The 15,066-nt window shown below is 38.6% G+C and overlaps 1 non-coding gene across 1 annotated transcript; it reads right to left on the bottom strand.

Moving 5' to 3' along the window:
• Positions 1-495: 495 nt before the first annotated feature.
• On the bottom strand, positions 496-602 carry LOC120262724. Its single transcript, XR_005536978.1, has one exon. It is a non-coding gene; the product is annotated as a small nucleolar RNA R71 (small nucleolar RNA).
• Positions 603-15,066: the final 14,464 nt, after the last annotated feature.

The following is a 15,066-nucleotide window of genomic DNA, read 5'->3' as shown; positions in this document are numbered from 1 at the left end:
GCCGATTTATGGGCGTCTCCATGGCCATTAAAAAACCCATCAACGAAACCCGAGACTTCACCGTTTCCTAACTCCTTCATGCTACAGTGCCTGCTACATTGTTGCTATAGTGCCCAGGGCTCTAAAATGTCATTTTCAGTGTTAATTTCCTTCTCATTTGTGTTGTCGAGTTCACGTGGGAATCCTTGAGACTTGTAACACGAATAAAACCAATTAAACCACAAAAACAACATCAAATCATCAATTAATACATGAATAGTTTAACAAATATATGTATAGAATACACACATTTAGGTGTTTATCACTAGTCCAATCCTCATTTATGTTAATTTCATATCATTCACTATTATTATCTGGTTAGATAGTAGAAGAATAGCTAGTACTAGTACTCTCTAGTCCCTATGGATTCGACTACCTGACCTTTAGGTACTTTATTACTTCGACACTGTGCATTTGCGGTACACACACACACATAAAGGGCATGTAAAGAATACCAAGCTTTGACATGATATTGCTTCCTTTACCCAACAAGATGATGAGACACTCTATGAGGCATAGGAACACTACAAGGATTTATTCAGACGATGGCCACAACATGGTTTGTAGGGATGGATAGAAGTACAAACATTCTACCAAGGACTAATCTTGAGTGCCCGTCAAACAATTGATGCTAGGACCTGAGGGGCAGTAGGGAACACAACACCATAAGAGGCTATTTGATGACATGGAAATGAATAGCTATCAGTGGGCCTCTAGAGGAAAGACAATGAAAGCCATGGGGGTATTTGAAGTGGATGCGGTGACAGCTTTGGTGGCTCAAGTTGAATCTTTGAGTAAGAAGATAGATGGTATGATGGCACCCGGCTCCTATGATGTTATGTGAGACTTGTAGTGGAGGACATCCCACCAATGATTGCCCCATTGTTAGTGCATCTACGGGGTAATAGAAGCAAGTAAATTTTGTGAATGGTGTGAACTGGGCACAAGTTAACTAGTATGGCAATACTTATAACCCTTGGTGGAGGAATCACTCGAATTTTGCTAGGAGTGATCAAGAGCAAAAACAGAATCTACAGAGTTGAAGTTCCAAACACATGACAATTGCCTAACATCTGTTGAGACTACCTTGACAAATCAATAAGCATCTCTCCAAAACTTGGAGAATTAAGTGGGCTATATTGCTAGGATATTATCGGAAAAACCTCTAGGGAGCCTTTCAAGCAACACTGAATTGAACCCTAGGAAACATCTGAAGGCAATAACTGTGAGAAGTGGCTGGGAAGTGGAACTATGGGCTAAAGAAGGCTAAAATTCTGTAAAAGAGTAGCCAGTTGATGTTAAAGAAGAGGCTAGCAAGAATAAGGTTGTGGAGGAACCCATTGTGAAGGTATATTAACCAAGAATCTCATACCCTTCATGGCTCTAGAAAGGAGATTCGGATGATAAATTCAAGAGGTTTTAAGAGTTATTCAAGTGACTACATATTAACCTCACTTTTGGTGAGGCATTAGCACAAATGCCCAAGTATGCTAGTTTTTTAAGGATCTACTCACTAACAAAAGAAAACTTGGAAAATTGTCGAGGACAACATAGAGTGAAGAGTTCTTGGTTATCGTTCAAAACAAATTGCCTAGAAAGTTAAAGGATCTGAGTAGCTTTACTCTACCTTGTGTTATTGGAGATTCTATAGAGAAGAGTGAGGATGATGGCATAATGGTGTTGTGAGTTGGTGAAAAAAAAAGTAGTATTCAAGCTCCATCAGGCAATGAGACACTCATTTGCTAAGGATGATACCTTTTTTTCCATTGATATTACTGATTTTGTAATTTCTGAATGTGTGCGGGAAATACGGGAGGAAAACCCTTTGGCTACATTACATGGGCAAGAAGAACAAGATGTAGCTCATAATGTGGAGGTGATGGCTTGAGAAGAAGAAGCCATTACTACAAATTCCAATGTGGAAAGAAATGAAGAAGAGCCAATGAAAATTTAAAGCAAAAGTAGTTCTTACCAAGGGGTAAATGAAGCTAAATTCTAGCTAGAATTACTTCCCCGGTAAGATCTTTTCAATTACTAAATCTTTTACTTGTTTGGGGTGTGAAACTGGTCATGAGGTTAAGGAGGTGTTCTATCCTTATGAGCTTCCTTGATTTTTTGCAGGTAAGTCAAGCTAGTGACGTAAAACAAACTCTTCTTGGAAGGCAACCCAAGTTTCTTGCTTTAGTTTTCTTAGTTAAGTTTGTTTTTGTGAGTTTTGAATAAATCATGACCTGAATCATTTCTTGTTTTCAATTTGCATATAGTTAGGTCCTTGTTGGTAGAACAAAGTTATCCAAAATGTTTATTATTAGTTGTGCTTTGACATTTGAGAGAATTTAGATCTAATTGAGTTGTGAAAATAGGACATTTGCAATTTGGGAGTAGTATTTGGGCATTACACGCCAGTGTATCTAGCTGTGTAACTTCTTGTTTTCATTTTGGTTGCACAAATTTTACAAAATAAAGATTTACATGGGTATGGATGGAGATATATGACCATGTACTTGGCCGTGTAACTCTCTTGATGAGTATCACATTCACTTACACTGCAAACCGAGAAATACATGGGTAGGTGAAAAGATACATAGCCATGTACATGGCTGTGTAACTCTCAAGTTGAGTGGCTACTTTGGCACTCTATCTCAGGAGGACGTACATGGGCGCGGGGCGAGATACACACCCATGTTCTTTTGCTAGTGTACTTTGAGAAGAGAAAGAGGCTTTCCCCTTCATCTTCATCTTCCTCTCCATTTCGTCCAATGTTTCCATTTACATGCTCACTATTTGATAACTCTTTAGCTCTCCCTCATTTTCTTCCACACTCATTCCCCATCTTTTAGCCGACCTTCTAGCACATTTTGGGTAGTCATTCATTGGGGATCATCTGCACCTCTTCCTATCAAACCTTAACGCACCACTTCCTATCAGTGAGTTTTCACAAATTTATTCATGCATTTTCTTTCGTTTTTCATGCCATTCTTTCGGTAGAACTGTTCTGCATGATCCATAGAATGTTTGGAACTTAGATATGTAGTTTCCACAAAGAAAATGCGTAGATTGACCTTAGTGATTTTAGAAACACGGATACCTGGGGAGTTACACAAGTGTGTTCTTGCCTTTGTAATCCCTAATATAAAAGAGGAAGATGAGCTATACACGGTCTTAGCTAGAGATAGATTGGTATGTTTCTACACTTGTACTTCTCAGCTTGGGGGATTTTAGAAGAGAAAATAAGGTACACGATCCTATCTTGTAATACACGACCGTGTTCCTACCCATATAACTCTCGGGTTGGAGATCCTCTAATCGTACATAGGAGGTACAATAACCTGACATGAGATACACGGCCATGTACCTACTTGTGTAAATCTCTATCTGAACATTTTGCTAGTGAAAATTTGAGATACATGGGCCCAAGCAAAGATACGTGGCCGTGTACCAAGCCATGTAGTTCACTATTCTTCATTTTTGTACTTTTCTTGTGAATTCTAACTCGATTCTTTTATGCAGGAAATTGTGAAAAGTAAGTAGATCATGCATAGGCCCAAGAGAGCAAGAGGAGAATCATTGAGCATCACACCACTTTTCCTATAGTTCAGCATACCATCTCATTAGGAGTTGTATGCCTCCCTCTCCCAACTAAAGTTTGAGGAAACCTAAATGATAAATTTGAGACACTAGAGTTAGTCAAACTTGCACATGATGTTCATAAGCTATTACACGACAGTCCATGGGAGCAACTCTTTGCGATTGATGAGCCAGTTTATAAAGAGTTGACACTAGAGTTCTCACTATCTTCCATATCCTGAAGGTGCCATCGAAGAGACATGATGTAGTTCTAATTATGTAGGGAGATGGTCTAGATGTCATACACTGACTTCTTCCTCCATTAGGGACTATATAATCGAGAATTCATCTAGACTCCCCAATATACAGTGCTTGAGACATACCTACCCTTGGGCATTCTGCAGTTGACCAGGTGGCTTAGTATCAGTCGAGACCCTATTACCATCTGACGTTGTTAAAGACATCGACACTCTAGTCTCTAGCTTGGAGATATATCCACTTCTTTCTGTGCAGGACACTCACCGAGAGATGAGACTCGATAGGTATCGTGAGCATAACAGATTTTCTTCATCTCTATGTGATGATCGAGCACATACCCTTGCATTTAGGATACTCCATCACACAGTCTATACTTCATCAGGCCTTTGACGCTTGCATTGGTGTCTGATAAGTGCTAAATGGATCATATTTTCTATATCATTTAAATTACATTAAATTTCATTCTTTTGATTAGCACCTCATTAGTACGAAATTTCATTCTTTTGTTTACAACGACCTACATTTCTATTTTAGGTAGAAAGAAGTGAATTCAAGGATGTTTTGAAGTAAAACAAACCAAGTTTCTAAATCAAGATTGCACCGTGACTCACAACAGCCGTTATGGCAACTCACAATGCCCGTTGTCTACACTTACCACTACCGTGATCAAGCCATCATAGCATGAGCTCACTGGTAGCAACATAGAAAGCCATAACAGCCTTACAACGGCCATTGTGAAGTCCATAACAACCATTATCAACATACATAACGCCCAAAGACCATACCAGAATGCAACTTGGAGCCCAAGCAATAAATTACTCATAACGGGCATTACAACGCCCTTGATGAGGCTGTGGCGGGGATGATTACTATAAATACCCGAGTATTCTATAAATTTGAGGAGACTCTTTTACCAAAGAAGTTAGGTCGGCCGGATTTCTAGAGATCTAAGTTGCAAGAGACGGAGTTTCTTCCATATTCCAATGGATTTCTGTGGATTTTTCAAGAGTACATCAACTAGCATCATCGGAGAAGATTGTGTGTGACAGGAATCTTCAAAGATCATCATCAAAGGGGCATGAGTTAACATGGACACATGCAAGTGTACGTGCCGATCGCGTAATAAAATATGCTTGAAGTGCAAAGTGTCGGTCCACAGGGAAGGTGGTGAATACTAGTAATAACTCTAAATATAATAATTAGCCTAATGAGTGAAATGTTGTGTAAACAAAGCCAAAAGAAAAATAGAAAATGCGGGAGATAAAACTGGAGGAAAATTAAAGGAAGATACGTTGTCTGGGCATAGTATCCGTCTAGAGTTATGAAGTATAGGACAAAGGTTATCTAGGTATGCAATCCTATTTGTACTGAGAGGTTCTAAAATTATACTAAACCCTAATTTCTTAGGCGAAGAGTAATTGAGTCGGTGCAGAGCTGATACAAATATCCACACAATCTCATTAACACTCTATGAAACCTCACCGTGAGCTAATGATAATCTCTTATGTAGATAATCTCTCCCAAAAAGAGAGAGATTACCCCTAATCCGAATACAAAGCAAAAATACAATTTCTCCTACAATTCACTCCACATGATTACAAAGAGCATGGAGATTGGTAATAACTCACTCAGGAGAATTGAGGGAGACGGAATCTCCAAAGTACCCTATACCCAAGCTTACTAACAATTCTCTTAAATTACGGCATATCTATGCTAGGTGGGTATTTCTACTCGCCTCGTAGCACACCAAACATGATAGTTAGGGATTTCACCTTATTAACAACCAAGCATTCAAACATATAATTAGATTCAAATATATATGATTGCAAATAAGAAATCAATTAAAGCATCAAAGATCTAACAACCAAAGTCATAAAAGTAAACCCAAGAGTTCAACTACGCCCAAACATCTACAAATTAGCCCTCCATTAATGGAGGGCAAGCATTCAAGATACAGTGAATAGGAGTAGACATAAGATCCATGAAAACCACTTTGTTAATCCCTAGGATGGAAAGTTACCGAGGTAACTTCCATGCACGCCGCCAAGCTGAGCTTGACAGCTATGATCCCTAATCCCCTTGAATGCCGAGCCAAATCTCTCTCCAAATCTTACCGAAGTTGCTGGAAATTCTGCCCTTTTCTTCCTCAAACTCGCCTCCAAGAATCACCCCTAAAGAAGAGAGGAATATAAAAGATGATGCCCTAAAAATTCTTTTAAATTCTATTTATACCTGACTGCTTACGGGCTGCTTACGGGCGTAAGAGCAAGGCCATAAGGGAGCTAGGAAAGATAGTTGTGAGCCTATGGGTATGCTTACGGTCTTAAGCCTCATTCGTAAGGCCTTTTGAATATGTTGTGCTCTAGCTTACTGCCGTAAGCGTTGGATCATAAGCTTCTCTGTTTGCTTTATGCGACTGGCCTTACTGGCATGCACTGTGGTCGTAAGCTACTTTAAATGGTCCTTACTAGCATCCTTTCGGGCGTAAGCCTTGCCCATAAGGTCCTCTGAATTGACTCTATATCCTCCTTATGGGCATAAACATGCCTGGAAGGTCTTCTAGACTATACTTATGGCCGTAAGGGGGACCATAAGCTGCGCGTAAGCTACTCAATTTGCCTTGTCTTTGTTGTAATGATGCTGAGAGAGATCCAAATTCATCGTTTTTTGGTCTAAATTGCTTATTTTGGATCTCCCTCTCCTTTAAGCACTGCCCTAAGCCTGTTAATGCAAAACACATAATATTTAGCATCGAATTCCACATTATGGTTCTAATGCATGCCAAATGAGTGTACAAATAGATATAAAATACATGAACAAAGTACACTCATCATGAGTAACACATGTCATCTAGACAATCTTGGGATCCTCTAATCCACAACCTTTGGAGAACTATTGGAGGAAGTTAATCTAGAAATACATTAAAAGCTTATTTATACTTTATTTGGTCTTGTGATGCTTTGCTTGTTATGATCGATAAGAACCTAATTTGAGGGGAATTGTATGTCTAGGTCCCTCAGTTATTATTTATGAATCTTGATTGACTAATACAAATTGTTCTAGTTTTCATAGTTATTGCATGTTCTTAATTGATTATTATATGTTGATGTGGATAAGGAGGATATGCCGCTATGTTGATGATGCCCATGCCATGATAGATCTATGCATGTTCAAAGAGGTTAGTCATAGCTAGGTTTCCGGATTAGGGATTGATTGTTCCTTAGGCTTAGAGTCTGATTGGTCTCTTCTCTTGTAATTCCTACACTTAAGGCAAACCTAGGAGGCTAGGGTGGAAGAGATTTAATCTAACATTCCTAGTGGTGTAGACCTAGTCACTATGGCTTATTGGGCTAGTAGGCCTTTGAATTCCCCTTTTTTGAACCTAGAATACGATTGACACTTAACACCTATCATAATTAATAATCAAGATAACTATAGTACATACTCCAAACTCTTTCTAAGTGTGCTTAACATCGTCTCCAATTATATTGCTTAATAGTGTTGTACAAGTAAACTAAAGAAAGAGCATGAATGATTTGGTTATTGATAAAGTGAAAAGGAAGTAATAGGAGCCTCTCGTCATTCTTAGGGAAATACGACCCTCGTGTTCATCCATGAGGTATTACTTGACAACTTGTACACTTGCAGTATAATGGACCAATTACAATATTAAGTGCGTACTTGCATGCTTATATACTCGCATAATTTACACATCCATAAGCTTCCCATCACAAGCACGAAAGTGTACCCATAAGCTCCTAGTACTAATTGATGGTTGCATGATATGCTTGAATTATACATTGTAAATCCATGCACATTGCTTATCTTTTTAGTGTAATGTTGGGTATTTTGTGTTAAATGGGCAAGTTAATAAGTTTTAAGAGAAAAAAGAAGTGGAAATCAATGTGATTCTAAGTGAAATAAGTACAAAAGTGCAATTATAGAGAAAAGCATGGTCTGAGCATGAGTGTGTTTTGGGTGTACAAAAAGTAGATAGAAGTACTTGAAGAGCACAACCAACATCACGCGCCTGTTACCTAAAGCACAACCATGCTCATTAAGCATGGGCGTGCTCCTTGCCTGTGCAGACCTTTGGATGCCAGATTTTCATTCAGAATCAAGTGCAAGTGCACCCAAAGATGACCACTGACTGGTTAAACACACCTCGAAGCACAACCATGCACTAGCCCTTTACTTGTGGAATAAAACCTAAAAGTTGGGTTCTATAGTGGATTGTTTGTTGAAATCTGGAGAAGGCTGCTAGAGTCCCATTGAAGATTGAAGATAGCTGATCCATGATTAGTTGGCAATGCCCCTTTAGCCCTTTAGGTAACAAATTAGATGGTATTGTCTTCTCCAATCAAGGAGTTCCATCATCATATACTTGGAAAGAAGTTTGAGGGAGTTTAGATTATGTTTTTAATCTTTTCTCTTGTATTGTATTGTATTAGGATTCTCTACATTATAAGAGGCTAAACCATCATTGGTGCGTGGGACCATGAACCTCAAGACTATGTCGATTTGATTCTCCGTTATATTGCATTATCTTTGTGTTTTCTTCTGAATCTCCTATGTTACTTCATGTTTGTGATTTCTAGTACGAAAGCCCCAATTGTATGTAAGATAACCATAATTAAGATTGAGACATTGATCATGCTAGATGACACATAGGAAGTTGAGGTTGATTGCATGCCTAGAGATAAGGTCTATGGTGTCGAACTCTCCAAATTATAGTTAAACCTAATAAAGGTATTCATGGAGCGATTTATCGCAATCATAGGGCAATCACCATTGTCATATGGGATTAGCGTTTGATTGCTTGCACCAAAGGGATCAAACTAATTTAGAAATCTCCATGGTCCAAGAATACTCTTGCAATAGACCATATAGGAAATCGAATGCATAAACATCTTGAGGGGATTGTGTCTGAGATACCATCTTATATAACACTTGATATACCCTTAATTATCCATCTCATCTTTTTATTTCTTCATAGTTTCAATTAGTATTAGAGACATCAATCAATTTTATCAACTAAATAATAGAAGAACAATCAATATTAGGAGCACCGGTTCTTTTGCATTCAACTACCCGACCTTCGGGTACCCTTTACTACTTTTTAAAGACTAATGCACTTGCGAGGCGTATACAAAGGGGTGTATCACTAATATTTCTTTAGTTATCCAACCAATGGATTGAATGATGATTGTTAATGAGTTTTGAAACAAAGAAAATAATGAAATAAGCTAATAGCAAAACCAAAGTTTGAGGTGACATCAAGATAACAACAAGGTACCTTTTACATGAATTCACTTATGTCTTCCTTGCAATTAATTTTCTATAGCCTCCTAAAATAGATTAGCCCTTATCTCAAGGTGGCTAAACCATAATCCCACAGAACAACCACAATTGCCCAATGATTACATTAGACTGTTCTATGAATCCATCTATTAAGGTAAACCCTAATCCAGATAGTTAGATGCCATACACCCTTTCTCTTAGGCATGCACTCATCCTCTATCATCTATGTCATTACACACCCCTTCGCATGTGTGTACCGCAAGTGCACGGGTTATCAAAGTAATAAAGTACCTTGGTGAGTGGGTAGCCGTATCCACAAGGAATAGTGATCAGAAACACAAGTATTACTATTTAACTATAGTGAAGATGATTCAAGAGTGGTGTGAACAATATCAATGCAAACAGAAATAAAAGAAAATAAGAAAGAGAAACAAGAGAATAATAGGAGAGGCAATAGATAGAAAGTGGGGTACCCAGACATTGCTCTCCCTAGGACTATTGTTTCAATTGCAAGACCAATCATTATGTCTCCTAACTGATGTTTAATGAGTCATGGAAATCCTATAACACACGGTCCCAAACCTAAGGTCAACCATGACTAACCGTACATTATGTCCCCGGCGGAAAGGAGTACTCTTGACGCCTCACACTGTGTGGGGTTGCAAGAAGCTCTAGGGACTCCAAGTGATAAACCCTATTCCCTAATATAGATCTAATCCTTTGGTCCAGGCGAAAGACCCCTAATCACATTTAAGACCCAGCATTAAAGATTATTTCAACACTTCACTCTATTGCTTACACAACTAAGTCCCAGCAGAGTTCGTTTCTTAGCACTTCACTCTATCATGACCGCAAAGAACTCTTGGAGCGTGGAGGTAGGATAAATTACATCGAAAAGGAAAGGGGATGTTCCGCTACCTCTCGACTCACCCTCTCAACCCTCTCAACCCTCTCCAACCTAGCTTTGTCTAACCCTCATGGTGTGTCACTCATCCACAAGGATTATCAAGATAGATTGTCAACCCTAGTATCACTCTAAGGGAAAATCAATTCAACAAGCATTCAAAGTTGGAACTCAATTAAAAACATCAATTAAAGAAACATAATGAAAAGTTAATGAAACAAAATCATCCTAGGGTTTACATGTCCAAGCACCCACTAGGGGTTTAGCTCTCCATGGAGCAAGATACAATCAATATTGAAATCAAATGTAAAAGCATGCAATCCATAAGTAAAACCCCCTTGTAGTCCGTATCGATGGACTTGTGGAGTAACCTCCTCTTCTCCAAAGGTTCCCTCATCAACCCTAAGGCACACCTTGCCCAATCGATGCCAACGAAAGCTCCCCCAATAACTATCTTTCAAAGGAACGCGGTGTCGAAGGTCGTAGAACCACTCCCAAGACCTAGGTAAAGTCTCTCCAAACCTTAGTTGTGAGCACCTCCAAGGGTGGGGAAAAGATGGGAAAAAGATCAGAAAAGGATCCCCTAAAACATCTGAAATCGCAACTTAAATAGGGTCAGAATCGGGCATTTACACGGGCGTGTGGAATTTCCAAACGCCCGTGTGAATTTCTAGGAATTGAATTTCTGCGAGCTGATGAATGGGCATACATCCATGCAGTAGATCGTGTTGCATCTTCAATAAAATCACATTTGATGAAGATCTCGCTAGTATCGCACAAGTCAGAACACATGAGTGTGACTGCCTTTGTGCCCGCTCCAATTTGTATGTTTGCTCGAGCACAATGGAGGTTGGCACACATTCACATGTCTTTGAGCACAACTTGTGTCTTCACGTTTGTTCAATCTAAGACTTCATCAAAAATTGCATCCACGATCTACTTTTTGGTTTCCTTTATTCCATTATTGTCTCTACAACCCTACATGCACAAAAGAACACAAATACACATGCATAAGCTATAAAATCTGACAAAAGTAATGCTCAATGTAAGAAAATAATACTTTGTATTACTAATACACAAGCATTTATCAAAACCCTTGGTTCTATCCATACCCAAATGCCAATAAGTTTAGTTCTCCATTACAAAATCATACAATATAATCACTATAAAGAAGATAAATGAAAACATTAGAACTCCCTCTACTCTTTGCAACCCTAGAGTGTCGGTCAATCTTCCACCAATTTCCTACAAACATCACCGAGTACTCTCCTTAATGGCTCCAATGATGCTCTAAACCAAGGAAGAAGTGCTCTAAGTCATTGGATTGCTAAAGAAAGGCCTAATATTCTTTCTCTTCTCCTTCCTTTGCTCGGCCGCCAAAAGATCCACTAAAACCCTCAATATCTAACCCCTCATGGGTAACTTATGGGTGTAAGAACAAGCCCTTAAGAAGCTCCAGATTATGGGTCGCATGCCTTACGGATATCTTATAGCTGTAAGTTCAGTCTGTAAGGTCTTTTGTCTCATTATTATAATCCAGCTTACGGTCATAAGTACTGAACCATGAACTTCTCTGGAAGGTGCTTGAGACCCTTATTACGGGCCTATGTGCTCCTTGTAAACTCTTATGGATGAACCTTATGCCTTGGGCTTATGGGCATAAGTCCTGCCCATAAGGCCCTATATCTGGTAGTTATGTTCCTGCTTATGGGCATAAGTATGCCTGCATGGTTCCCTAGATGAGGTTTACAGCTGTAAGTTATGGTAGTAAAGTGTATTGTCTAGATTGTTCTGTTGTCCTTGATGTCAAGAAAGCTTTTTCCTCTTTTTTGGTTCAAAATTGCTTCTATTAGGTCGCCCTTAATTATTATGTATTGCCTGTCACCTGGAATTAATTTTACATCATGTTAAGCATCATCTTCCAAATAAATACCATAATACATGGCAATTAAGTGTATGGAACAATATAAAATTTTGTTTAATTATGCATTTATCAAGGTGCTACCACTTTGAAGCTTAGTAATCTTGGCTAGTAAAGTATCTCATTAAAAATTTCCACTCCAACGAAGACCAATTTATAATCGAGCCCTATAATATTGAATTGAGCCATTGCTTGGCTCAATCTCATACAAAAAATGCGAAAAGGCTAAGCCAAAATTGCATCTTCAGACAATCCATTGGCCTTGAAAGGTCGTAAATCTCTAAAAAAATTCTTCACATGAGCATATGGGTCTTCATCTTGAAATCCATCAAATTTGACACATCTACTAAACTATTTGTATGAAATTTGGCTTTAACTCAAAGTTGTTTGCCACAATTAGTGGTCTAACATTGCTTGAGGTGGCACCATTCAAATTCGGTATTGCATAGTTAGAAATACTTTATGGTTTTACCATTATCTTTGATTTCTTAGCTTCCATACTTATTTCCAATGCTCTTATTTTTCTTATCAATGACATTCTCAACCTTTGTTCAATCGTGCATTCTATGTCAAGATCTTACTCCACAAGTCTAGAAGAGTTTCCTCTGGTCATGTAATGTTACCTACAACATGAAGAAGAGAAATTAAGCTCAAAACAAAAGTGATGGTTGCCCACTGCAAGTGCACAAGTAGTCAAGTAATAACTCATACACAAGCATGAGGATCATATTCCTCACGGCCAACAAATTATTATTACTCATTTTTCACCTATTATCTAGCCTAATGACTAAAGGGTATTTTGAACCAACATTAACTAAGAAAACTAAGCACTAGAAGCTTCAAGCAAAGCACAATCTATAAAGGATATATGTATAGGAAATGATGACCCCGGATGTGGATCCCCGTAAGACTACTAATATGATCCAAGAATATGGTTTGGTATAGTAAAGTTGTGTTTAGACTTTGGGATCTCTAAGATGAATTGATAAGTGTCTAAATGTGCATGTTTTAATTGTATTATTTTATACATTTTGCATGTGTTTTTGATGGATTGATGCTAGGCTTAATTAATTATATTTTTATCTACAGGGCATGAAAGAAGCTATTAGGGCTCGAAAATGCATTGCAGAGTGTTTTCAAGACAAAATGGGCATTCTTTATAGAGGATATTGTAGCAATAATATAGATACATGATAAGTGCTTGTGTAATAGTAATACAAAGTATTCTTTTCTTACATTGAGCATTGCTTTTATCAGGTTTCATCGCTTATGCATGTATATTTGTGTTTTTTTGTGCATGTAGGGTTGTGGAGACAAGTATGAAAGAAAAAAACCAAAAGTAAATCGTGGATGCAATTTGTTGATGAAATCTTTGGAGTGAACAAGCGTGAAGACAAACGTTGTGCTCAAAGACATGTGAGTCTATGCCAACCTCCATTGTGCTCGTGTGAACATGCAAATTGGAGGGGCACAAAGGCAGTCACGCTCATGTATTCCGACTTGTACAACACTAGCAAGATCTTCGTCAAATGTGATTTTATTGTAGAGACAACGCGATCTACCACATAGATATGTGCCCATTCATGTGGCTTCAATGAAAGGTGTGGATTTGGGAGCATTTTGGCGAAGTACTGTAGTATTGTACTGTAGCAAATCACTGTAACAATTATTGTTCACAGCGCGCTGGAAATTCGATTCCTGGAGATTCACAAGGCGTGCCTTCAACATCATGCTCCTTCGAAAGATAGCTATTGGGGGAGCTTTCATCGGCATCGATTCGACGAGGTGTGCCCTAAACTTGACGAGGGAACCTTTGGAGAAGACGATGCTACTCCACAATACGATCGATACGGACTACAAGGGGGTTTTACTTATGGATTGCATATTTTTACTTTCATTTTAATTATTAATTGTATCTTGCTCCATGGAGAGCTAAACCCCAAGTGGGTCCTTGGACTTGTAAACCCTAGGATGATTTTGTTTAATTGACCTTTCATTATGTTTTTTTAATTAATGTTCTAATTGAGTTCCAATCTTGAATGCTTATTGAAGTGATTTTCCCTTAGAGTGACACTAGAGTTGAGAATCCATCTTGGTAATCCTTGTGGATGAGTGACACATCATAAGGGTTAGATAAAGCTAGATTGGAGAGGGTTGAGAGGGTGTGTTGAGAGGTAGCAGACATCCCATTTCCCTTCGAGTGTGATTTATCCTACCTCCATGTTCCAAGATTTCTTTGCGGTCACAATAGAGTGAAGTGCTAAATGAAGAACTCCACTGGGGCTTAGTTGCTCAAGCAACAGAGTAAAGCATCGAAGTAATCCTTAATGCTGGGGCTTAATCGTGACTAGGGGTCTTTCGCCTAGACCAAAGGATTAGATATAGATTGGGAAATAAGGTTTATCACTTGGAGTCCCTAGAGCTTTATGCAACCTTGCACAGTGTGAGGCGTCGAGAGCATTTCTTTCCGCTGGTGGATAGCGTAGGGTTAGTCACGGTTGACCTTAGGTTTGGGACCGTGTGTTTAAGGATTTCCACCACTCATTAAACATCATTTAGGAGATATAATGATCGGTCTTGCACTGGAAGCAATAGTCCTAGAGTGAGCAATGTCCGGGTGGCCCACTTTTTATCGATTGTCTTTCTATCATTTTATTGCGTCTCCTTCTTGTTCTTTGTATTTCTATTTACAATGATATTGTTCACACCAATTTGAATCATCTTTACCATAGTTAAGTAGCAGTTCTTGTGTTTCTAATCACCATTCCCTGTGGATACGACTACCCACTCACTAGGGTACTTTATTACTTTAACAACCTACGCACTTGCAAGGGGTGTGTCAATACAGTACTATAGCATGAACTAGCCCTAAAACCTTACTATAGGTTGCTTAAATCTATTGATAACTAACTCTCCAATGATTCTATTACATTGTAAGAGTCTTTATCATAGGAATTTCCCTGAAGAGGACTTTCCAACACCCCAGGTCTCAGTTATGTTGACATATCAAAACCCTTTCAATTTATGCATCACCTAGTGCAAAGGAATAACCTTTCTCACATACACAATTCAAACA

This window comes from Dioscorea cayenensis, chromosome 5 (assembly GCF_009730915.1).
Source record: "Dioscorea cayenensis subsp. rotundata cultivar TDr96_F1 chromosome 5, TDr96_F1_v2_PseudoChromosome.rev07_lg8_w22 25.fasta, whole genome shotgun sequence".
Classification (NCBI taxonomy): Eukaryota; Viridiplantae; Streptophyta; class Magnoliopsida; order Dioscoreales; family Dioscoreaceae; genus Dioscorea; species Dioscorea cayenensis.
The sequence above is the reverse complement of the archived record's forward strand: the minus strand, read 5'-3'. Positions and strand labels throughout refer to the sequence as shown.